This window comes from Chiloscyllium punctatum, chromosome 6 (genome assembly GCF_047496795.1).
Source record: "Chiloscyllium punctatum isolate Juve2018m chromosome 6, sChiPun1.3, whole genome shotgun sequence".
NCBI classification, from domain to species: domain Eukaryota; kingdom Metazoa; phylum Chordata; class Chondrichthyes; order Orectolobiformes; family Hemiscylliidae; genus Chiloscyllium; species Chiloscyllium punctatum.
In genome coordinates, this window is record NC_092744.1 from 74,755,508 (window position 1) to 74,781,146 (window position 25,639).

Here is a 25,639-nt window from a genome sequence, read left to right on the forward strand (position 1 = left end):
GGAGTTTAATTTGGATAAATGTGAGGTATTGAATTATGGTAAGACAAACAAGGGCAGAATGTTTGCAAGTAATAGTAGAGCCCTGGGTAGTGCTGTCAAACATAGAGACGTAGGGGTCCAGGTGCATACTTCATTGAAAGTTGTATGACAGGTAGACAGGGTGGTAAAGAAGGCTTGCCTTCATTTCTCAGATCAAGGAGTTGGAGCATCATGTTGTGATTGTATCAGACGTAGGTGAGACTACTTTCAGAGTACATTGGCCAGTTAATTTGGGGAGGGTGCAGAAAAGATTTAATAGACTCAAATCTATGCAAGAATCATCAGCTGAAACTCACCCCTGAAGGTGTAGTAAATGGCAAAACCCATTGACATTCTAAAATGTGGAAAAGATCCCATACAGGATTGGAGGTTTTGAGTTGTAAGAAGAAGCAGGATAAGTTGGGAGTTTTGTCATGGAATGCAGAAAGTTGTGTGACTTTATAGAAGTTTATAAAATCATGAGGGGTATGGATAAGATGACTAGCAAAAATCTCCTAGAATACTTTTCCCTAGGAGTTCAACACTAGAGGGCATATTTTTAAGGTGAAGGTAGAAAAATTCAAAAGGACCTGAGGGGCAACCTTTTCACGCAGAGGGTGGTTTGTGTGTGGAATGAACTGCTAGAGGAAGTGGTAGATATAGGTACAGTCACAACATTTAAAAGACATTCGGACAGGTGCATGAATAAGAAAGCAGTGAGGGATAGGGCCAAACGCAGGCAAATGGGATTACTTTAGTTTGGGAAACTTAGTCGACATGGATGAGTTGGACTGAAGGGTCTGTTTCCATGCTGTATGACACAATGACTTTATATGAAATTTTCATCATAGTGAAAAGCAGCAACACTCGCTCCCTAATTCTTTCCAAAGCATAGACCTGTTGTCATAGTGGGGCCAGCAATGCTAACTGCAGCTGTTCAAGAAAAGGGTCCACATCTACATCTAGAACATCCAAAGATAAGTAATAAATATGACCAAAACGGAAAGTACTAGAGAAATGCATCTGTAGAAAGAAAAATGAATTTCTGACAAAGGATCATTGCATTCAAAAGATTAACTGTTTTTCACTGTACAGAAGCTGCCAGATCTCCCGAGTTTCTCCAGCATTTCCTGCTTTAATTTCAGATTTTCAGCATCCATAGTTTTTGTTTCATTCAATAAATTTGACTAGTTGTCTTACTAAAATTATTTCTTTTTGGTCAAGTGTGCTCGAGGCCCACCTTGATTTCCTTTCCTGTTCACTATTGTATGCCATAGAGATTGCTTCTCTTGCCAGTTGTGGCAGTTGCCAAATGTAAATCCACAGTTTAAATTAAAATAGGAGAACCAATGAAGGTGATATAGGAGTCAGGCTAACACTTGTTGTACTGTCATAAAAAGACTTGTTTATCCATTGTACTGTGTAGTGTCAATAAGACTTTTCACTTTCTACCAGCACTTATATTGCTTTGATTTCTTTCATTCTTTGAAATACAGACAGACTGGCAGCATGCACACATAGTAATATCTTGCATTCCCACAGCTGCCCATTATATGCTCAGTCAACTGAATCCTTACACCGCTCCCCCCCCCCCCCCCGCCAAACTGCAACATACTTGAGTGGATGTTCTACACCATTCTTGCTGAGTTCCTCCACTCTTTTCTCTTCTGCACATGTCTACAATTTCCCTTTATATTTTCCATCTCTCATACTGTGACAGATTCCAGTGATTCTGTCCATTTGACAGTCTATCGAACCTTATGCCCCATCAAGTTGGTTATTCCATCCAAAGCACTCCCCAGTGGTTAAGTTTTCCATTCTGTTTCTTTTTCTCTTGTCCATCTTATGGACTCCCACTGATATATCTAATCGATCTTTTATTAACTCAATGATATCTCGATTTGTTCTTTCCTCTGACTCATTTTAGCACGTTCGTTTCTTCACATTTCTTTGTAGGATGTTTTACCCCTCTATGAATGCATTTTGGAGGAGCACATTATCAATCTGACTGACAATAAGTCTTTCGCTACCAGTGAGACAGCCCTACCAATCGAAACTTTCCACTTTCTCAATTTTTCCTGTTCCTCAATTCTCCTATTTCTGCTTGTACATTTGAGCATCATATTCAAAATCCTCCATTCTTTTCTCTATTTTGCTTAAGATTGCTAGACCTGGTCAATTCAAAAGGCGTGTCTTTTATTCTTTGCACTGAAATTCCAACTCTTCCCTGACTAATAACAGACAGGCTGTCAAAAACAAAGATTGGTAATGGTGAAATCAACCTTAGAGCATGAGTGTCTGTGGCAGTTATGTGCAAACTGATTGTGTTCTTGCAGTTGAGGCAGTATGTTTACAGATAAAATCATACAGAGGAAATATCATTGTATGTATGCTGTGGTCTTCCTGATCTTTCGTTTGGAACGATGTAAAGGGACCTTTAGTTTATATCAGCCCATACTTTGACTCAGGATGGTTGCTCTGGTATTGAAAGATGATTAGATACTCATTCACGCCTAAAGTTCTGCACAAATTTAAGTTTCTAGTCTCATTTATATGATTAGTTAGGTAGCAAATGTCAGGGGAAATCCCAGGTCATGTTTGTGTAGCTTCTCAAAGTAGTTAGAAAAGAAAGGGTATTGTGTCAAAGCTAGGGAGAGTTTTGGACAATAATGAACTTAATAAAAATCTGTGATAACTTGCAACAGAGTTTGAATGTAAGTATAAAATTAGCTCAACCATACTCTTAAGGGTTAAGCTTCAGTGTTCCAGCAGTAGGATTTCCTGCTGTTTATGTTCCAGCCTACTGGACTTAAACTCACTTCCTCATTTCATCCTGTGAGTTTTTATCAGGATGCAGATTCTGACAAGAGGCTGACAACTTCAGACAGAGATTGTTAAAACTCAGTAGGGACAAGTAGGGAGGAATTATTCCTTTGCAAGTTTGTTTAATCATGGTATGCCGATTCTGTAGTTTAAATTTCTAATATATCAAGCACTAGGTGTTGCAAAAATCACTCGCAATTTCAGGCAAGAAAAGATGCATGATTAGATATGAAAATTCAAAGGTTCCTGTTTGAGATCCATCATTGGTTTATGAAAATGCCATCTTGTTATGTAGCTTCTGTTCAAATGCATTGGATATTATAAAGTTCATGTACTTATACTGTAGATAGAAGATAAAATTGCCAGTTATGTCTAATCAATTTCAGTATCTTTTTACTGATTTTTTTTTTCTTTTTCTTTTATCTTATTCCATTTTTCCTTTATTTATCACCCTAAAGCTCATTTGAAATTGAATTCATCCACTTTGTTCGGTCTTTGAGCTGTTTTTTGCACTATCCTTCTTTAAGGAGATGTACATTTGTTTTTCCTGGTCATGCAGATCTGTGATACCCTGTTAAGGTCATCAAACCACTTCCGTCTCGCACTTGAGCAACTCATGAGGTACAGTATCATCAACGTTAAATCAGCAAGGTTAACTCAAATATAAACTACAAAAACATTTGGACCAAATCTCATAATACAGAAATTACAACTCGGAGAAATGGGGGCAGTATGTCTCAGGATCCTTATCCAACTACACACGTTTATTAGTATTCTGTAGTGGAGTGAGCATTTTATGAGGGCAACAGATTTAATGAAAAGTTTAACCTAATTGCTGCTGATCCCTAATATCATGCTCACACCAGTTACACATTTACTTTGCATATCTGCTCTCCCTATGCTGACCAGGAATAGCTCTTAGATTGTTAGCCTTGAAGTTCTCTTCTTCAGTCAGTCCCCTAAATTCCTTAAACACCTACTGCATGATCTCAGCAAAAGGCTGGACCAACACAGTCAGTAACAAATGAAAAATTTTAACTAAGAGATTGACAGAATGAGTTGGAGAGATTTCTCGCAGTATATACCTAAGAGAGAGGTCATTGCATTATTTATGGAAAAACCAAAGAAACATTTGAAACAGAAGAAGATTACAAGCTGTCGAGGGAAGGGAGACCTGGGTAGAAATTTTGGATTGATGTAAGAAAGAGCCAGTACAAGCAATCACGGACTATATGGTATCCTTATGTAAGTCTCAACAGATCCGTGGTTCCAAATCCTATTTATCAATTCTTTTTGCAATTTTTCAACTTCCCTCCAAGGGAAGTATGAATCCAATGCAAAATGGGTCCATTATTTAGGTGAAGTGGGGCAGTATTCTGTGCAAAAGAAATCTTCAGCTCATGTATGTTTTATTTGATCATTTTGATAACTAACTTAAAAAATAACAACTTGACATTGAAATAAGCTAAATATGTAATGCGTAGGATGTCAACTAGATGAAAATTGCCTTGGGGTGCCAATGACAAAGGATGTACTCAAGAAGCAAATATAGCAATAATCACTTTCACACAAGACCAAAGGCATCAGAGAGAAAGCAAATTAGTTCTGGTAGTTCAAGGGGCATCAATGTACAAGGATACGGCAAAATGAGGAGAAAGTCCCGTGCAAAGATCAAACCCATGTCATTGGTATCATTCTGTATCTCACTGTAGCAACTTGCAACTGAATTGACTGGTCCCCAGATTTGTCAGGACATGCTTTTCAGAAGGTACCTGAATATAATTGGAAAGCATCTATGCCAGGATAGTTCCATTCATTCTAAACCACTGGCAGTAAATTAGATTAGATTAGATTACTTACAGTGTGGAAACAGGCCCTTCGGCCCAACAAGTCCACACTGACCCTGCGAAGAGCAACCCACCCAGACCAATTCCCCTACATTTACCCCTTCACCTAACACTACGGGCAATTTAGCATGGCCAATTCACCTAACCTGCACATTTTTGGACTGTGGGAGGAAACCGGAACACCCGGAGGAAACCCATGCAGACACTGGGAAAATGTGCAAACTCCACACAGTTGCTTGAGGTGGGAAAATGAACCCAGGTCTCTGGCGCTGTGAGGCAGCAGTGCTAACCACTGTGCCAGCATGCCACCCCATTATGTGATGTATATTGTAGAGTGCAAAGTCAAGTGTCTTGCCTGTCGATGCTGTTGTTGTAATTGAGGAAGTAGAGAGGACAATACAACACCACTGATCTATGCTTTTGTGCAACGTAGAAGTAACTCAATGTTTGGGAGTTCTCATCTTCCAAACATTTGAGCTATGGCAATTGAGAGTTGATTTTCTTTTCTCTGCAGGATAAGTAGCTGGATCCATTGGTTTAATGACTGTTAATTGATAAAATGTTTAATTTAGAGCAATGTATTAGTTGGCAAGATAGAAAAAAAATCAGCAAGACTGTAACTAGAGTGAATAAATAAATGGAATGCCATTTAATCATCCCATTTTCTTGCAACAGTGTTGGTTTAAACTGATTTGCAAATTTCCCAGCAGTTCCAGCAATGACAGTGTTAAAAGGTTGGAGCAGCAGTTTGTCCTTGGTATTCTGAATGGGTCAGTTCCGCTGCAAGGCATTCCCTGTGGACTCAGATGCTATTTTGGTGTGTTTGTCTCTGACAAGCCTTTCTGTTTCTTTTAAAGGGTGTGGTTTAAAGATAGTGAAGAATGTGAAGTACCTCAGTTCTTTTGGTGCCTCATCTTGGAACTCTACAGCAATAGTCTTGCACCAGGCTTGACTTTTCCACAGCAGGACGTGTACATTAGTCACTCAGCCAGGGCAACAGTCAGTTAAGAAGGGTGTCGAAAACATGTGTCCCTAGAGTCATCCAGGACCTTGTGCTGTCTTACTGTTCCAGTTGTAGGAGTGCCACAGTAGGGCTGCTGCTCTATCTAGAGAGTTAAAGGGTTACTCCTAAAATTTCATGAAAGAGTTTCTTCACGTGGTGTGGGAGTTTTGGAAGAAGTCCAAAAAAAGAGAGAGGAGGCCTGAGTGCCAAGACTTTTCAGATTGTAGAAAGCAATGTGAACCCGGTCCATGATGGAGCACCCTGCAAGACATCAGTCGTAAGTTACGGCTTTCCCTCTTTCTCTCACTGTAGACTGGTTCTTTATGGGCTGAGAGTTCCCTTAAAAATTTTAAAATGAGCTCATATTTTGGATCTTGTATTGAAGAGTTCATGTGCTGAAGAGATTTTTCTGAGGGTGGATATTTGAGTTAAAGTTGGGAAATTTTTCGTGATGTGGGATTTGCAATCGGTTGCAAGAATTTATTTCTTTTCGATAAAACCTTAGCTTCATGTCCTCTAAAAGGAAAGTGGAAACACTGAGAAGCACAATTCTAGAATACTGTCCATGCACATTTGAACTGTGTCATAAGAGCCCAGTGGAGCTGCATAACACCTCATGAAGTCCTGTATAATACTTGACTAAATAGCTGGTGCATTTGGGCCTGTCAATATGCAGGTGGATTTAGATTAATTACTGTATAAACTGGGGTTGAGTTTTGATGGGTATAGGTCACTCACTATAACACTATAAGCACAGTGCTAATGGGTACAGATCTATTACAAACTAATTAGTATTTTATACCCAAAGACTGAAGTTCTGTGCTAATAGATACTAGTCTGTTGCTGTATAATACTGTGTACAGAGCTGCTGAATGCTGACTGCAATTCTGTTAGTATAGTGCTTGATATAATGTTGATAGGTACTTGTTTGTCATGCTATGTTATTGGGTGAAGATACTAATATATAGGCAGCAAGTTAAGTATTGATGTGTAGAGTTTTGTCATGTAGAAGATTGGGTAAACGTTAAAGGTGTTTTTGTGTTAGAAGATTGATCATCTATAATTGTACAACTTCCATGCTGCCGTTAAAAACAAAAGATTCAATCTCAGTGACGTCTGAGGGCATTTTTGAGAATCCTGGGATCAGTCATTAGAATGTAGACATAACTTCATTGTTGTGTTAATATATCACATCCTAATGTCATGACTCAGTAAAACGCCAAGCAGATTTCTTGCATTGCCAGGAAATCATGATATTTTAGGTTCAGCATTATCCCTTGAGACAGAATCTTTTGTACTTGGTAGAATGTAGGCTATGATCCGAATACATTGATCTCATACGATTGTCCTTGATTTCTCTATAACCTTTGACATAATAAACTACATCATTCCCCTCCACAGCCCTTACTGCCTTTAACTCATTGGGATTGTCCTCACTCAGTAATCTGATCAGAGCTTCTCAAGCAATAAATTTTCTTCATGGACGCTATCCACTAATGCCCCAGAAATTATTCCTTGGCCTTTCTTGTTCTGTATGCTTTTGCTGAATGTGAAGTCCTTTTCCATGTGCATGCTGATGAAACCTAACTTTACCTCTCTAACGTCACTTGATCCTTGTACTGCCTTTGTGTTGTCAGACTGCTTGACCAATATGTAGTTTTGGATGAATCAAAGTTTCCTCCAGTCGAATTTAGGAAGACAGAAATCATCAGGACATCACCAGGAACCCTAAACTGAAAAGAAAGTGCTTGAGAAACTCAGCAACTCTTGCAGCGTCTGTGGCATGAGAACAAGTTCACATTTCGAGTCCAATTACTCTTCTTCAGGACCATGGACCCTATACCTGCTTTATTGATTCTACTCTGCTCATTGTTTTAGATTCAACCAACTCTTACCTGATATTCTGATTCCATGTATGTCGTCTTCATCGTAAAGACTGCCCAATTCCACTTCTGCAACCTTGTCTACTTCCACCACTTTCTTCGACAATCATCTGCTGAAACTCTCATCCACGCCTACATCACCTCGGTATTTGACTATTCTTATCCTCACCTGATTAGTCTCCCATTCATCACCCTATATAAGATCATAGACCATAAGACATAGGAGCAGAAATTAAGCCATTCAGCCCATCAAGACTGCTCCGCCATGGCTGATAAGTTTCTGAACCCAATTCTCCTGCTTTCTCCCTGTAAGCTTTGATCCCCTTGATACTCAAGAACCAGTCTACTTTAGTCTTAAATGTACTCAATGACCTGGCCTCCATACCCTTCTGTTAAAAAGAATTCCATAGATTCACCACTGTCTGGCTGAAGAAGTTTCTCCTTATTTCCATTCTGTAAGGTCTTCCCTTTACTCTAAGGCTGTGCCCTCTGGTCGTAGTCTCTCCTACCAATGGAAACATCTTCCCAACACTACTCTATCCAGATCATTCAGTGTTCTGTATGTTTCAATTAGATCCCCCCTCATCCTTGCTAAACTCCCATCGAGTATAGGCCTAGATTGTTCAAACGTTCCTCTTTTGTTAAGGTTTTCATTCCTGGGATATTCTTGTGAACATCTTGTAGGGGAAACTGAGGACTGTAGATGCTGGAGATCACAGCTGAAAATGTGTTGCTGGAAAAGTGCAGCAGGTCAGGCAGCATCCAAGGAGCAGGAGAATTAACGTTTTGGGCATGAGCCCTTCTTCAGGAATGAGGAACATGTGCCCAGCAGGCTAAGATAAAAGATAGGGAAGAGGGACTTGGGTGAGGGGCGTTGGAAATGCGATAGGTGGAAGGAGGTTAAGGTGAGGGTGATGGGCCGGAGTGGGGGTGGGGGCGGAGAGGTCAGGAAGAAGATTGCAGGTTAGGAAGGTGATGCTAAATTCGAGGGTTGGGACTGAGACAAAGTGGGGGGAGGGGAAATGAGGAAACTGGAGAAATCTGAGTTCATCCCTTGTGGTTGGAGGGTTCCTAGGCGGAAGATGAGGCGCTCTTCCTCCAGCCGTCGTGTTGCTATGGTCTGGCGATGGAGGAGTCCTTGGTGGAGTGGGAGGGGGAGTTGAAGTGTTGAGCCACGGGGTGGTTGGGTTGGTGGGTCTGGGTGTCCCAGAGGTGTTCTCTGAAACATTCCGCAAGTAGGCGGCCTGTCTCCCCAGTATAGAGGAGGCCACATCAGGTGCAGCGGATGCAGTAAGTGATGTATGTGGAGGTGCAGGTGAATTTATGGTGGATATGGAAGGGTCCCTTGGGGCCTTGGAGGGAAGTAAGGGGGGGAGGTTTGGGCGCAAGTTTTGCATTTCTTGCAGTTGCAGGGGAAGGTGCCGGGAGTGGAGGTTGGGTTGGTGGGGGGTGTGGACCTTACGAGAGAGTAACGGAGGAAGTGGTCTTTTTGGAACGCTGCTGGGGGGGGGAGGGAAATATATCCCTGGTGGTGGGGTCTGTTTGGAGGTGGCGGAAATGACGGCGGATGATACGATGTATATGGAGGTTGGTGGGGTGGTAGGTGAGGACCAGAGGGCTTCTGTCCTGGTGGCGATTGGAGGGGTGGGGCTCAAGGGAGGAGGAGCGGGAAGTGGAGGAGGTGCGGTGAAGAGCATCATCGATCATGTCTGGGGGGAAATTGCAGTCTTTGAAGAAGGAGGCCATCTGGGTTGTTCGGTATTGGAACTGGTCCTCCTGGGAGCAAATGCGGCAGAGACAGAGGAATTGGGAATATGGGATGGCGTTTTTACAGGGGGCAGGGTGGGAGGAGGTGTAGTCTAGGTAGCTGTGGGAGTCAGTCGGTTTATAGTAAATGTCCGTGTTGATTCGGTCGCCTGAGATAGAAATGGAAAGGTCTAGGAAGGGGAAGGAGGAGTCTGAGACGGTCCAGGTAAATTTGAGGTCAGGGTGGAAGGTGTTCACCATGGACATCCAGTCCCTGTACAAACGCCTTATCTTCACCATGGACATCCAGTCCCTGTACACCTCCATCCCCCATCACGAAGGACTCAAAGCCCTCCACTTCTTCCTTTCCCGCCATACCAACCAATACCCTTCCACTGACACCCTCCTTCGACTGACTGAACTGGTCCTCACTCTGAACAACTTCTTTTTTCAATCCTCCCACTTCCTCCAAACCAAAGGAGTAGCCATGGGCACCCGCATGGGTCCCAGCTATGCCTGCCTCTTCGTAGGATATGTGGAACAGTCCATCTTCCGCAGCTATACTGGCACTACCCCCCACCTTTTCCTCCGCTACATCGATGGCTGTATCGGCGCTGCCTCGTGCTCCCACGAGGAGTTGAACAGTTCATCCACTTTACCAACACCTTCCATCCCAACCTCAAATTTACCTGGACCGTCTCAGACTCCTCCCTCCCCTTCCTAGACCTCTCCATTTCTATCTCGGGCGACCGAATCAACACGGACATTTACTATAAACCGACCAACTCCCACAGCTACCTAGACTACACCTCCTCCCACCCTGCCCCCTGTAAAAACGCCATCCCATATTCCCAATTCCTTCATCTCCGCCACATCTGCTCCCAGGAGGACCAGTTCCAATGCCGAACAGCCGAGATGACCTCCTTCTTCAAAGACCACAATTTCCCCCCAGATGTGATCAACGATGCTCTCCACCGCATCTCCTCCACTTCCCGCTCCTCCTCCCTTGAGCCCTGCCCCTCCAATCGCGACCAGGACAGAACCCCACTGGTCCTCACCTACCGCCCCACCAACCTCCATATATATCGTATCATCCGTCGTCATTTCCGCCACCTCGAAACGGACCCCACAACCAGGGATATGTTTCCCTCCCCTCCCCTATCAGCATTCATAAAAGACCACTCCCTCCGTGACTCCCTCCACACCCCCCACCAACCCAACCTCCACTCCTGGCACCTTTCCCTGCAACTGCAAGAAATGCAAAACTTGCGCCCACACCTCCCCCCTTACTTCCCTCCAAGGCCCCAAGGGATCCTTCCATATCCACCACAAGTTCACCTGCACCTTCACACACATCATTTACTGCATCCGCTGCACCTGATGTGGCCTCCTCTATATTGGGGAGACAGGCCTTGTGGTTGGAGGGTTCCTAGGCGAAAGATGAGGCGCTCTTCCTCCAACCGTCATGTTCCTAGGCAGAAGATGAGGCGCTCTTCCTCCATCAGGCCGCCTACTTGCAGAATGTTTCAGAGAACACCTCTGGGACACCCAGACCCACCAACCCAACCACCCCGTGGCTCAACACTTCAACTCCCCCTCCCACTCCACCAAGGACATGCAGGTCCTTGGACTCCTCCATCGCCAGACCATAGCAACACGACAGCTGGAGGAAGAGCGCCTCATCTTCCGCCTAGGAACCCTCCAACCACAAGGGATGAACTCAGATTTCTCCAGTTTCCTCATTTCCCCTCCCCCCACTTTGTCTCAGTCCCAACCCTCGAACTTAGCACGACCTTCCTAACCTGCAATCTTTTTCCTGACCTCTCCGCTCCCACCCCCACTCCGGCCTATCACCCTCACCTTAACCTCCTTCCACCTATCACATTTCCAACGTCCTTCTTCCCTACCTATTAGCCTGCTTGGCACACCCTCCTCATTCCTGAAGAAGGGCTCATGCCCAAAACGTCGATTCTCCTGCTCCTTGGATGCTGCCTGACCTGCTGCGCTTTTCCAGCAAAACATTTTCAGCTCATATTCTTGTGAACCTCCTCTGAACACGCTCCAGGACTAGTGCATCCTTCCTGAGATATGGGGCCCAAAACTGCACACAATACTCCAAATGTGGTCTGAGCAGAGCCTTATTGAGCCTCAGAAGTACATCCTTGCTTTTATATTGAAGTCCTCTCAAAATAAATGCCAACAATGCATTTGTCTTCCTAACTTCAGATTCAACCTGCAAGTTTACCTCGAGAGAATCCTGGACAAGAACACACACATCTCTTTGCACTTCAGATTTCTGAATTTTTTTCCTCATTTCGAAAATAGTCCATGCATCTATTCTTCCTACCAAAGTGCATGACCCCACACTTTCCCAGGTTGTACTCCATCTGCCACTTCTTTGCCCACTCTCCTAACCTGTCCAAATCCTTCTGCAGCCTCCCCGCCACCTCAATGCTTCCTGTCATTTTAACTATCTTGTATTGTCTGCAAACGTAGCCAGAATGGCCTCAGTTCCTTCACCTAGATCATTAATATATAACATGAAAAGTTATGGTCCCAACACTGAGCCTTGTGGAACACCACTTGTCACCAGCTGCCAGCCTTAGAAGAACCCTTTTATCCCCACTTTCTGTTTTCTGTATCTGTATCAAGCTTCTATCTGTACTAGCACCTTGCCTCTAACACCATGGGCTCTTATCTGACACTCAGTAGCATCCTGTGCTGCATCTTGTCAAAGGCCTTCTTGTAGTCCAGGTCGATAACATCCATTGGTTCTTTTTGGTCTAATCTGTTCGTTATTTCCTCAAAGCATTCTAGCAGATTTATCAGGCATGACCTCCCTTTGATGAAACAATACTGACTTTGCCCTATTTTACCATACACTTCCAAGTATTCAAAAATCTCATCCTCCACAATGAATTCCAAGATCTTACCCATGACCAACATTAAGCTAATCTGTCTGTAATTTTCTGTCTTTTGCCTTACTCCTTTTTTAAACGGGTGTAACGTTAGCAATTTTCCAGTCCTCTGGGACCCTCCCTGATTCTATAAGTTCCTGAAAGATCACCACTAACCCCTCCACTACCTCTTCAGCTAGAACCCCTTAGAACTCTGGGTTGTAGTCCATACAGTCCAGGTGATTTATCCACCTTCAGGCCATTCAGTTCTTCTGGCGCCTTCTCCTTGGTGATGGCCACCATCCTTCACTCTGTCCCCTCACTCTTGATTTTTTGGGATATTACTCTTGTCTTCCACTGTGGAGATTGACACAAAGTAATTATTCAGTTCCTCAGCCACTTCCTTAGCTCACCACTACTATCTCCAGCGTCATTTTCCAGTGGCCCAATGTCTGCTTGTGCCTCTGTTTTGCCCTTTTTATTAGATTACTTACATTTATCCCTTCACGTAACACTACAGGCAATTTAGCCTGGCCAATTCACCTGACCCGCACAGTTTTGGACTGTGGGAGGAAACCGGAGCACCCGGAGAAAACCGGCATAGACACGGGGAGAATGTGCAAACTTCACACAGACAGTTGCCTGAGGCGGGAATTGAACCCGGGTCTCTGGCGCTGTGAGGCAGCAGTGCTAACCACTGTGCCACCATGCCGCCCACAAAGAAACTGAACAAACTCTTACAGTCTTCTTCCTTATTTCTTAATTTATTGCCTGCTGTTGGTCTTTGTAAGCTTCCCAATCCTCTAGTTTCCCACTGTCCTTAGCCACATTATATGCTTTCTGTTTTGCTTTTATGCTATCCCTGACTTCCATAGTCAGCCATGGTCGCCTCATCCTCCTTGTACCATGCTTCTTTGTCCTCGGGATGAATCTCTGCTGTGTCTCCTGAATTACTCCCAGAAACTCCTGCCATTGCTGTTCCACTGCCTTTCCTGCAAGACTCCACTCCTAGTCAATTCTATCCAGCTCCTCCCTTATGCCTCTCTTGTTTTATATTCAGCTGTAATACCATTACTTCTGTTTCTATCTTCTCCTTCTCAAATTGCAGAGTAAATTCAAACATTATGATAACTGCCTCCTAAGGGTTCCTTCATCTTAAGCTCCCTTATCAAGTCTGCGTCATTGTACAACACTAAATCCAGTATTGCTTATTCCCTTCTGGGAAGCTGCTCCAGAAAGTCATCTCGTGGGCATTCCACAAATTCCTCTTCTTGCAATCCACTGCCAACCTAATTTTCCCAGTTCACACGCATATTGAAATCCCCCATGATCACTGTAACTTTGCCTCTCCTACACATGTCTTCTATCTCCTATCTACATAGATTTCAGCTCATTCAAACTACTGCTTTCCTACGCTGCTCATCTATCATCTATGATCTTGTTGATCATACAGTGTCTCTCAATTCCTCAATGTCTCAAACTTAAAATTCTTATCCTTGTATTCACATCCCTTTATGGTCTTTCCCATTTCCAATTGTAATCTCGTCGAGTCCTGAAACTGTTTTTGATTTCTGTATCTCAGAATCTGATCTCACTTCACCAACCAACGATGTCCGTGTCTTCAGTTCTCTGGACCCCTGCTGTGGAATCTTGTCCAAATTCCCTATGCCTTCTCTCCTCCTCCATTAAAGCCTCTTTGCAATCTTTGATCAGGCTTCTCCTAATGTCTGTTTAATTATCTTGGCATGTGTATTTTTGTATTTTTACTCCTCTGTAAAGTTGTTCAAATTATCTTTCTTTAAAGATATTGTGTTGTTGGTGCCCAGAGTATTCAACAGCATAAAGTGAGTGTTAGAACCCATAGTATTACATAATATCAGTTGAATTTCAGTACTCAACAAATCATTTAACATTAAATATTTCTTTTGGTGCATCAAGCTTTTCCGCACAATAAACATGGATGAGCAGACAGATTGTCAATCAAAATATTTCATAGCCTAAACATGTATTAGTGCCCAGGGTATTGAACAGCTTAAAATACATATTTCAATCAAATTTCTCACACATGGAGTATCACACCATATTAAACATGTATTAGTCTGCATATTGTTGCACAACATTAATTCTAAATTAAATTGTAAATTACACAGTAGTGTAAAAATTAAATGGCTGTTAGCACCTAGAGTATTGAAGTGTAGTAAGTGCATAATGCCACCCAACATGTTGGACGACATGAAAATATGTATAAGAATCCAGAGTATCACAATGTTAAACATACTGTTACCCAAAGTAACACATAGTATTGATCATTTATTACAGTATATGCAATAGCCAACATTGATAGATATTTATTGCAAGTGTAACCAACAACACTTATTTAAACCTGGACTGTTAGTTAGAACACCATACAGTATTAAACACAGCTTCGTTTTAATAAAAGTAAAGGTTTGTATTTTTAGGGTCTTTCATAACCTGAGGACATCTCACAACAATTCAAAGCCAGTGAAGTACTTTTGAAATATAGTCACTGTCGTAATGTGGGATACAACGTTCAGAAATAGCATGTGATAATGACCGGAAATCTTTTTCAAAGATTTTGATTGATGGATAAATGTTTCCCGAGACACTCTGTGGAACTTACCTGTGCTTATTCAAAATAGTGTCAAGGAATCCTTTATGTCCACTTCAGAGGGTAGATAGGGACTCAATTTAACAGCTCATTTTAAAGACCATTCTTTGAACAGTGCAGTATGCCCTTAGTAATGAACTGGAGTATCAATCTTGACTCTGTGATTAAATTTCTGGAATGGAACTTGAATTCACACCTGATTAACTTCTGAACTGAGAATTCTACCACTGAACTATGTGTTTACATTTTTGAGAACTGCTGAAAAAGAGAGATATGCTCTCAAAACTCTCTTTGTCTTGCACTCATCAAGTCAAATGCAAGAATGTCAAATTTCAAAAAATCACAATTTATCCTGCACCAGAATAAGGTGCTAATTGGTAAAGTTTGCTCTGATTGGTTGAAATTTTCCTATTGAGAATGCAGCAGCAAATTATTGTCCACTGTGATTTTGTTTAATTCAGTGATGCATTACCTGTTCCTTTTTTCTGCAGAGGATAGATCTCTGTGTACAACTGTGTGTAGTTTCTAGCATAGTTAAATGAGCCACATCGACTTACCATGGTACTATCTACAGGGTATGTTGTCGCATTGTTTTCAGAAGTACCTCGAAACTTAATAAAGAAAGCCAAGGGTATCAGATATTTGGGAACTCTATTACATCCAAGTTCCTCTCCAAGGCCCATGTCCTGACTTGGGCATTCCTTCGTTATAACAAAATTCTAAACAACTTCACCTTCAGTACATAAGCTACATAAACTGCTTTCAACATATAAACTGCGTCAGTTCAAGAAGCCAGCCCACAAACACTTTCTCAAGGACAGTTAGGGATGTACAATATACGCCAGACTTGCCAGCAGTGCCACATCCCAAAGAATCATTTACTGAATACTCCATAGAATGATAGTCCTCATCAATTTCTTATCTCTATGAACCTTCTGTTCTACAAATTACATGGTGGCATAGTTTAAAACATGGTTGTTATCTCTGATAATGCTAACCAGGAATTCACAGGAAGCATGTAGGTGTCTTAGAAATTGAAGAGGAAGGAACGTGGGTTTGTTTGTCACAATTGCAGTTAATAATTGGTTTTGCATAAGTGTGTTGTGATTTGAATATTACATCACTAGCCATAGGATTATACCAAAAGAAAAAATGCTGGAAAATCTCAGCAGGTCTGGCAGCATATGTAAGGAGAGAAAAGAGCTGACGTTTCGAGTCTGACTGACCCTTTGTGAAAACTTTGTCCAGCAACACATTTTTCAGCTCTGATCTCCAGCATCTGCAGTCCTCACTTTCTCATGGGATTATGCTAACATAAGATGTATGCACGAGCACCTGAAAGAAGTATTCTATCATTTGATCTATTGATGATGGTCAGGATGAGAGCAAGAAGTCACAACTGCATTGTGCTGAGAAACAGACTTGAAAACAAGACTTGTTGTTTCAGTCTATTCAGTGTGTTAAAGTCAAGGCGACATCTGAACTGGTTTTAGTGCCAAGCAACAACACCAAACTGTTATGGTGTTTGTGCTCCTTAATTGTCAGTGTGGGTAATGTAGTTGCTACATTGTATGTGAAGTAAATGGATAAATATGGACATTCATTGCCAGTGATTAAATAGTTGTGAGAAGTTAAATTTAGGCAATCAGGCACCGTAAGGCGAGTAATTGATAGTTGTTTAGCAATAAGTTTCAGAAATAAGACTCTGCCACAGAGTAAGAATTATTTGAAAATTGAATCAAAAGCTACCTTTTAACGTTTGCAATTTTTAAACAAATGTTTTGGTTAAAGTTGATAGTTCCTCTCACTCCTTTTACTTGGCTGGTTAAGATAACAGCTGACAGATAATAACCCGCTATGGTGAAGAAAGGATTTTTTAAATTAACTTTGCTAATCTGCTGTGGTACTGCTAACAGGTATTCCTGGGATTCAAGTAGTTCTATTTTGTTTAGTTGCTAATTATTTAGTTGCTCCCGATCATTTCCTATTGGGAAGCCACCTGAATTGTTTGAGGCTAATTATAGCTGTTTAAAGTTTACAATTTGGATTGACACCTATTTAGTGCTCCTCCTAATTACCTCAGGCCATAAGTGCCAGCAGGAAATGACTAACTTTCTTTCTAATTTGATATGCGTTTCTTAAAATTATTTAACTATGACTTGTTCGTGTCGCATTTTTACAAAATGTGACATCCTGTATGTGGCAAGCAAAGGGAAACTGGTTGGGTGATGAGGAGCCCTAGCTGATTTTAACTTTTAAACCTCCTCTACACCCCACTGGCCAGCTGCCTGTTGTTGCATGCGGAAAGCGGCAGTCACCAGCAGTAGAAAATCTGTTTTCGTTGAAGATATCCAGTGACACTCAAGTAAGTGCAGGATGTAGTTTTGACAGTCTCTCATGGGTGCTTCTCCAGGTACTAAAATCATGATTTTAACAAATCTCTTCCTGCAAACAGGGTTTCACCGGGCTGATGTCTTTTTCAATTAGTGATTGACAGTCATTGGATTCTTTGAATGTGGAGTTGCATGATGTTTAAGGCACTCAACCAATTTGGGCAGGTGCCTTAGCCACCCAAAAGAAAATAGCATTGATCTCGCAGGAAATTTACCCACTCAACTTTAATGGCTTGTCTTGATGGCTTTCCCTAAAATGGTGAGAGTTAAGTTCTGCTCTCCCTCTATTAAAGTCAAAGCTCCAGCATTAATACTGGTAACAGTGTTCACCTCAAGACCAAATATATGTTATTTGTATCATGCTTATGTCGATAAACTTCACTTTGCTCAATCCTCCACTACCGTTGATGCTTCTATCTCCTCCTGCTTTGCGTTGAACTCTGAGTCTGTATGAGTGGAGATATTCTCCCCCATGCTGGGAAGCAGTTGCATGAAAGAAAGAGCAGTAGCTCCAAGCAAAGACAGGAATGCTTTAGTAGCGCCTACAACTACTAGTCCCCTGAGGTCCACAAAAAACCCCGCAACACCTTAGTCAACTTAGCCACCATGCAGAGAACAGGCCAGCAAGGAATGAGAAACAGCCATGAAAATGTAAAAATGTGATGAGGATGGAGAATTAAAATTTAAAGGTCTGTAGCAATGGGAATTTCAATTTAAGAAAAAAAGAACAAGATCAAAACCAATTATAGCAGGCAACTGGATTCAAATAGAAGTTTGGGTGTCATAAAAAAATTGGGTGAAGAAAAACACAGGGCATTGCAACCAAGTTCAAAATGATGTAGAAAACCACATCAAAGGGGGCTGAAACCAGTGCTTAATGAAAAATCCAGAAAAAAAGTAAAGGCGTAAAATGTGGTACTTCACAAAAGAAGTGAGGATCGGGCCTGAAAAAATGGGACAAAATTGTGACTTTAGTGATACTGGAAGGATTTTTAATAAGAACCAGGAAATGGGGCTTCAAATAGATATGGAAGGCACAATAATGAACATTCAGAATTCACTGAATAAACCAGGAAGCTGAAAGTACCGAGAGCAGGAAAATGCAAATCAAAAATAGAGAAGGAAACCAATGCTTTAAAAAAAGCATCAAGCAAGGGAAAAAGACTAAGATCAGAGCTCAGTATTGTGAACAGCGATGATCAAGAATACAACATAAAATTAGTTACTTTTATCGGAAATATTTTAAAAACTAGCCAACAGCGAGGCTTGGAATGCGATTAGAGGCAGAATCGGCACTCTTGATACAAGTATAACCGGTAAGTCAGGATTTAATGTTGAAAGGTGCCATGCCAGTAACAGCTACTGCTGTCATGGAAATGTAATGTGTATATCTTAACATGGGATTTGCATGTGAAGCATTTGTATGGGTATGTAACATATGTAATTTTATTATTATTTAATAGATATATAAATTGGGCTTCATTCAGTGTCCTGTGTACTTTAAGTGTGAAACTGAGGGCTTAATTGATGGTGGAAACATTATGCGGTTCATACAATCATGAAAACCTCACAGTTACTATCAGGCATGAACCTTTACCACTTAAATGTATGTAACTCCAGCACTAATTTGATTTTCCATTTAAAGTCTAGGTTCTCTATTATTAAACCCACAATTTCTGATGTGGAGCTGAATCAACTGAAGTCAGGTTAAAAGATAATGACATATATATGTTTGAATTTACTGGTGTGCTTCACATATCCATATTTGTTTCGCTTTCTGCTTGGAATGTATAGACATCATCCTGCTGATTACTAGCCTATGTGCCTTAGGCAAACAGTCACACTATGCCATCACTCTGACCTGGATTCAGATTCAGTTCGGTGCCAGGTAATGGATCTCAAAGCAACCTGGATATCAATGTTTTCCTTATTGGAATCGTCTACAAAAATAATGGTGTTTGTACACTCTTAAAATCAGCACTTATAGTACTCATCAAAATCAGCTATTTTAAACAAAGTATTTTTTTTAGATTACTTACAGTGTGGAAACAGGCCCTTCGGCCCAACAAGTCCACACCGCCCCGCCGAAGCGCAACCCACCCATACCCCTACATCTACCCCTTACCTACACTACGGGCAATTTAGGATGGCCAATTCACCTGACCTGCACATCTTTGGACTGTGGGAGGAAACCGGAGCACCCGGAGGAAACCCAAGCAGACACAGGGAGAACGTGCAAACTCCACACAGTCAGTCGCCTGAGGCGGGAATTGAACCCGGGTCTCTGGCGCTGTGAGGCAGCAGTGCTAACCACTGTGCCACCGTGCCGCCCACATATTAGTCAGAAATACGATAGAAATTTGGAACACTGGCTTAAATTTTGATGTTCATTACAATGACTGTTCATTTGCCTAGCTGTGCATGTAATAATTGTACACCAACACTGACCTTGCCAAATCTGTACTTAGAAAATATGCAAATTCACATCCCTTTGAGGGAAGTGGTTCACGAGGACACACAAACCTGTGGGATTAGGAAGCCTTAGCTTCCAATCTAGCAGGAAAAGTTAAAAAGGCAATTCTAGGTTGATTCCTGCATGTACTGTCTTTTATCATATTGGATCGTGTTCTGCTAATATAGTTTTTCCACCTATTCAGTGCCTATCCCTTCCTCAAATAGCTTTTGATTTGTCAGTAAGATCTAGACTCTCTTGCAAATTCACAACTTCCTCGGAATGCATGTCCTACATTTTTTATATACTTGCATGGGATGTGGGCATAGCTAACAAGGCCAGTATTTGTTTTCAAATCTGAATGCCTGGAACTGAGTGACAGACTAGATCATTTCCAAGGGCAGTTAATAACCAACCACATTTCTACTTTAGAGTAACATGTAGTCCACACCAAGTAAACATGACACATTTCCTCCTCTAATGGAATTGAACCAGATGGGCTTTACGGCAATCAACAAGGATTACATGATTGCCATTAGGTTAGATTGTTAATTCTCAATTTTTTATTGAATTCATTTTTCTGCCATGGTGGGATTCAAATCCATCTTCCCAGAATATTACTTTGGGGCCTCTGGATTCATAGTCTAGTGATATTACCATGACAGCACCATCTGCCCTTGAACAAATATGTAAAAGTTGTTTTCAGGTACTTCTCAGAAAATGTTTACTTAACTCTGGTCATTTTATTTTATATTAAATATTCAATATTCAGTCACATTAAAGATACTGATTGCAGGATATTTGAAGATTTTTGGCGTGTTCTGCCTTTATTGGAAGGTGGAGAACACATGCACTCATAGTAATTGAGCAGCATGGTCTGTTATAGCAGTATAAAGCAAAGAGGTAGGGATAAAGCATGTTCCTAGAAAAGAGCATTTTAGCATTTTTCATATATGTGACCCAAAGTCAGGAGATTCAGTAACGACTGAACTTTAGATTAACTTGACTCTTGACTCCGTTATCAGGTCTCCATTTATACCTAACCCTTCCTTTGTATTTGGTGCATTTATGGTTCTCATTACTCTAGGGTGACATCTGTATCGTGGCTTCCTATATTTAAATTGTAAGATCTATTATTGTGTTCCTGTAATAGAATTATAAATACACAAAAGCAACTATCCAAAATCAACTGACAAGATAGGGAAATAGTTTTAGCAATATTAGCCACAAGACCAAAAGCAAGAAGTTCACACTCCAATAATCAAAAGTGCAGAAAGAACAAATATGGAAGCATGAAACTCAATTTCCTTCCTTATGAGAATATTAATAAGCCTTAGTTTGAAATGTAAGCAGGATGACACTTACTTTGGGACAGTGGTGTGTGGAGATCGAGTACCATTGAGTACCATCTTATGGGCTTGCTTTTATCATCACAGACAAGATAAGATAAACTCACTGTAGTTCAGATGATCATAAGACTGCCATCTCATTAAACAGAGCCGACAGGTGGTGAACCATCACAGGTAAACCCCAGCTTCATGTAACTTGTTAGAAACTAAATAAGCCAGTCATAGTATTTATAAACCAATTGCCAGTCTGTATTGTTTTAAGTTTGAGTAAAAATAACTCATACTTTTGAGACTAAATATCATAATTCGTATGGGTTTGTCTCTTGATTTGAAAGACAAAGTAGCAGGATGTTTGCATTTCTGCCTCTCAAGCCAGAACTGCCTTTTCTATCTCTAAGCATCATTCAGCTACTTATCATTCTACTAGCAATTACAGTTTCACTAGATCAGATTAGATTCCCTACAGTCCATACTGATTCTCTCAAGAGTAACCCACCTAGACACATTTCCGTCTGACTAATGCACCTAACACTACGGGCAATTTAGCATGGGCAGTTCACCTGACCTGCACATCTTTGGACTGTGGGAGGAAACCAGAGCACCCAGAGGAAACCCACGCAGACACGGGGAGAATGTGCAAACTCCACGCAGACAGTCACCCGAGACTGGAATCGAACCTGGGACCCTGGTGCTGTGAGGCAGCAGTGCTAACCACTGAGCCACCATGCTGCCCGAGTCTTTCAGGATATTGTAGGTTTAAGTTGTAAGTTAGCAATAGCTGCTGCCACTTTTCTAAAATAGTTTATTTCGGTCAATTCAGTCAACTAGATCCTGAAATTGTTTTGTGATTCATTGAAAAAGCTTAATGAAAGCATTATCTGTTTTCTGTTGATGATTCTTGAGATTTATGGCCACTTCTTTAAATTGTGTCAATGAGCAGCTATAAAATTAAAGTATTGGTGTATGTATTATTGGGACAAGCCAACAGTAAGGGTGTTGAATAAAGACTTTGTGAAAATTGACATGTCCATATCTTCATTATTAACGTTCTGGTTTTGTATATGTAGTCACTGCGCTGGTTTGGAACATTTATTGTCAGTGATCTGTTGCAAGAGAACGGCTTGGATTTTAAAAGATATGAAATACAATTTGGCCGCAGAGACTTTGGATTTTATTTGAACATACTGAGGGCTATTTCTAAATATGAACTAAAAAAAAATCTCTGGAAAACAGTAGAGCCTCAACAACAAGAGATTTTAGGTAAGGGGTAGAAGGTTGAGAGGTAATGGGAGAAAACATTTATTCATCTAGAGAATGTCCGAGGCTAACCTGGATATTGAAATAGTTAAGTCGAGAGATGACAAATACACGGATGAAGATATCAGCAACAAATGAACTGAGGCAAGGGCAGAATCAATCCATCTGGCAGAGGTGGAATAAGCAGTCTTCCTTATGGCATTAATCTAGAAGTTTTTCTGGGATTTAAAAATGAAAATGTAACTAAAGCCTGATTGAAGTCCTTTTTCAGACAAGATGATTGCATTTTACCTACAAAAGCAGCTTACATTTACAGATTGCTTTTAAGTGATTTAAAATATCCCAAAACAATTCACAAAAGTGTAATCAGACAAAATTTGGTGTTCAGCCACAGAAGGTCATTATTAGCTTGGTCAATAAGGTAGGTTTTAGGAAAGGAAGGTGGACTTGCATTTACATAGTGCTGTTTGTGTCCTCAGGATGTCACAAAATATTTCACCCCTTTGAACTTCAGTTTTAATGTGGGAAACATTGCAGGAGTGCCTGAAAGAAGGTGAGGTGAAGAGACTAAAAGGCTTTTTGCAAGAATTACAGTTTTGTCATCAAGGTAATTAAAGGTATAAGTGATGAGGTGAAGAAAGTAGATTCTGCACAGTTGGGTCACACTTGTTGATAGAGTTACATGGAAACAGACCCTTTGGTCCAACTCGTCCATGCCGACCAAATGTCATATATAAATCTAGTCCCATTTGCCAACATTTAGCCCATATCTCTCTAAATCCTTCCCATTCATATAGCCATCCAAATGCCTGTGAAAAGTTGTAATCATACTAACCTTCACCACTTCCTCTGGCAACTCATTCCATACACGTATCATTGTCTGTGTGAAAAAATTGCACCTTAGGTCCCTTTTATATCTTGCACCTCTTACCTTAAATCTATGCCATCTAGTTTTGGCCTCCCCCACCTCAGGGCAAACACCTTGCCTATTTACCCTATCCATGCCCCTCACGATTTTATAAACCTCTATAAGGTCATCCCTCAGCCTCTAATGCTCCAGGGAAAACAGCCCCAGCCTATTCAGCCTCTTCTTATAGCTCAAAACCTGCAACCCGGGGCACCATCATTGTAAATCTTTTCTGAGTCCTTTCAAGTTTCACAAAGTCTTTGCTGTAGCAGAGTGACCAGAATTGCATAGAATACTCCAAAAGTGGCCTAACCAATGTCCCTATCAGCCACAATATGACCTCCCAACTCCTATACTCAACACACTGACCAATAACGGCAGGCATACCAAACGCCGCCTTCATTATTCTATCTACCTGCGATTCCACTTTCAGGGAACTATGAACTTGCACTCTGGAGTCTCTTTGTTTAGCAAAGCTCTGCAGGAGTTACCATTAACTGTATAAGTGCTGCCCTGATTTGCCTTTGCAAAATGCAGCAAATTTATTTAAATTAAACTCAATCTGCCACTCCTCAGCCCATTGGCCCTTTTGATCGAGATCCCATTGTACTTTGAGGTAACTTTCTTTGCTGTGTGCTTCACCTCTAATTTTAGTGTCATCTGCAAACTTACTAACTATGTTCACATCAAATCATTTATATAAATCACAAAAAGGAGTGGACCCAGCACCGATCCTGATTGATCCAAAAGGTTTGACAAAGTGTTTCAACTCTCATTTTGTTTTGCAAATCTGAGTAAATAGCACTATAAATAACTGGACAATGTGAACATGCGTTAGTTGAATGTGTAGAATCCAGTTTGATGTTGAAATGATTTCCACATTTGAATAACTTACTACATCGTGCAAAACAGTTTAGAAAAGACAGACACATAAAGTGCTATGAAAATGGTGGGGTTTGCAGCACTATAGAACCACACAGAAATTAACAATTACTGACTTTGGATACAGGAGGAAATAATGTCAAAGAGTTGCTTGACTGCCTTTACCCGGAACATATTGTAGCAGTTTCATTGTCAGATTCAAATGCTTCTCTTTACCAGCAGAGCCGTGTGCATGGAGAAACATGGCTCTTCGAGGCACACTTCAGCATTGTTGCAGCAGCAGCCTGCAGCACAATCACAGTTTGGTTGATATGATGCAGACTGTTTTCAAACTTAGAGGATTAAATTGTGAGGACTAGTTTTATAAACTTGAATTGCAATCCATTTAGTACAAATGGAAGGATAGTATTTATGAGGTATTTAAAATGTTAAAGAGATGTGATAGGATAGATAGATATTGTTTCCATTGACAACGTGGTGGTGGTGGATGTGGGGAATCACTAACAAGGGGGCGGTAATATTAAACCTAGAGCTCAGCTGTTGTGGAGGGAGATTAGGAAGCACAGTTTCACCAAAAAGGGTTATGAGAACTTTTGAGAAAATGAGGACTGCAGATGCTGGAGACCAGAGTTGAAAAATGTGGTGCTGGAAAAGTACAGTAGGACAGGCAGCATCCGAGGAGCAGGAGAATCAACGTTTCGGACATAAGCCCTTCTTCAGGAATGAGGCTGGTGTGCCGGCACCTTCCCCTGCAACCGCAAGCAGTGCATAACTTGCGCCCACACCTCCCCCCTCACTTCCCTCCAAAGCCCCAATGGATCCTTCCATATCCGTCACAAATTCACCTGCACCTCCACACATCATTTACTGCATCCGCTGCACCCAATGATGTCCCCTCTACATTGGGGAGACAGGCCGCCTACTTGCGGAACGTTTCAGGGAACACCTCTGGGACACCCGCACCAGCCAACCCAACACCCCGTGGCTGAACGCTTGAACTCCCCTTCCCAGTCTGCCAAGGACATGCAGGTCCTTGGCCTCCTCCATCGCCAGACCCTGACCACACGACGCCTGGAGGAAGAGCGCCTCATCTTCCGCCTAGGAACCCTCCAACCACATGGGATGAATGTTGATTTCTCCAGCTTCCTCATTTCCCCTCCCCCCCACCTTATCTCAGTCCCAACCCCCGGATTCAGCACCGCCCTCTTGACCTGCAATCTTCTTCCCGACATCTTCGCCCCCACCCCCTCTCCAGCCCTCACCCTCACCTCCTTCCACCTATCGTATTCCCAGTGCCCCTTCCCCAAATTCCCTCCCCCCTACCTTTTATCTCTGCCTGCTTGGCACACCAGCCTCATTCCTGAAGAAGGGCTTATGCCCGAAGTGTTGATTCTCCTGCTCCTCGGATACTGCTTGTTCTGCTGTGATTTTCCAGCACCACATTTTTCAACTATGAGAACTTTTGAACTAACTTGTGCCACGAGTCTCGAATTGTTGGAGCTGTCAAGATTGAGATTGATAGATTTTTATTAGATTAGAGTATGAAAGAATAT

At 41.7% G+C, this 25,639-nt stretch overlaps 1 protein-coding gene across 5 annotated transcripts in view; it reads left to right on the top strand.

Annotated features, from left to right (window-relative positions):
* The window catches only part of LOC140479079 (diacylglycerol kinase delta-like), a 149,982-nt gene that overhangs the window by 53,036 nt on the left and 71,307 nt on the right, over positions 1-25,639 (top strand). The window contains exon 1 of one of the 5 annotated variants that reach the window (XM_072572933.1): positions 5,637-5,968. The exons of the other annotated variants lie outside the window; for them this stretch is intronic. The gene's annotated coding sequence lies outside the window, so the exon portion shown is untranslated. Of the gene's footprint in view, positions 1-5,636; positions 5,969-25,639 lie in introns of those variants that run through there. 5 annotated transcript variants of the gene reach the window in all.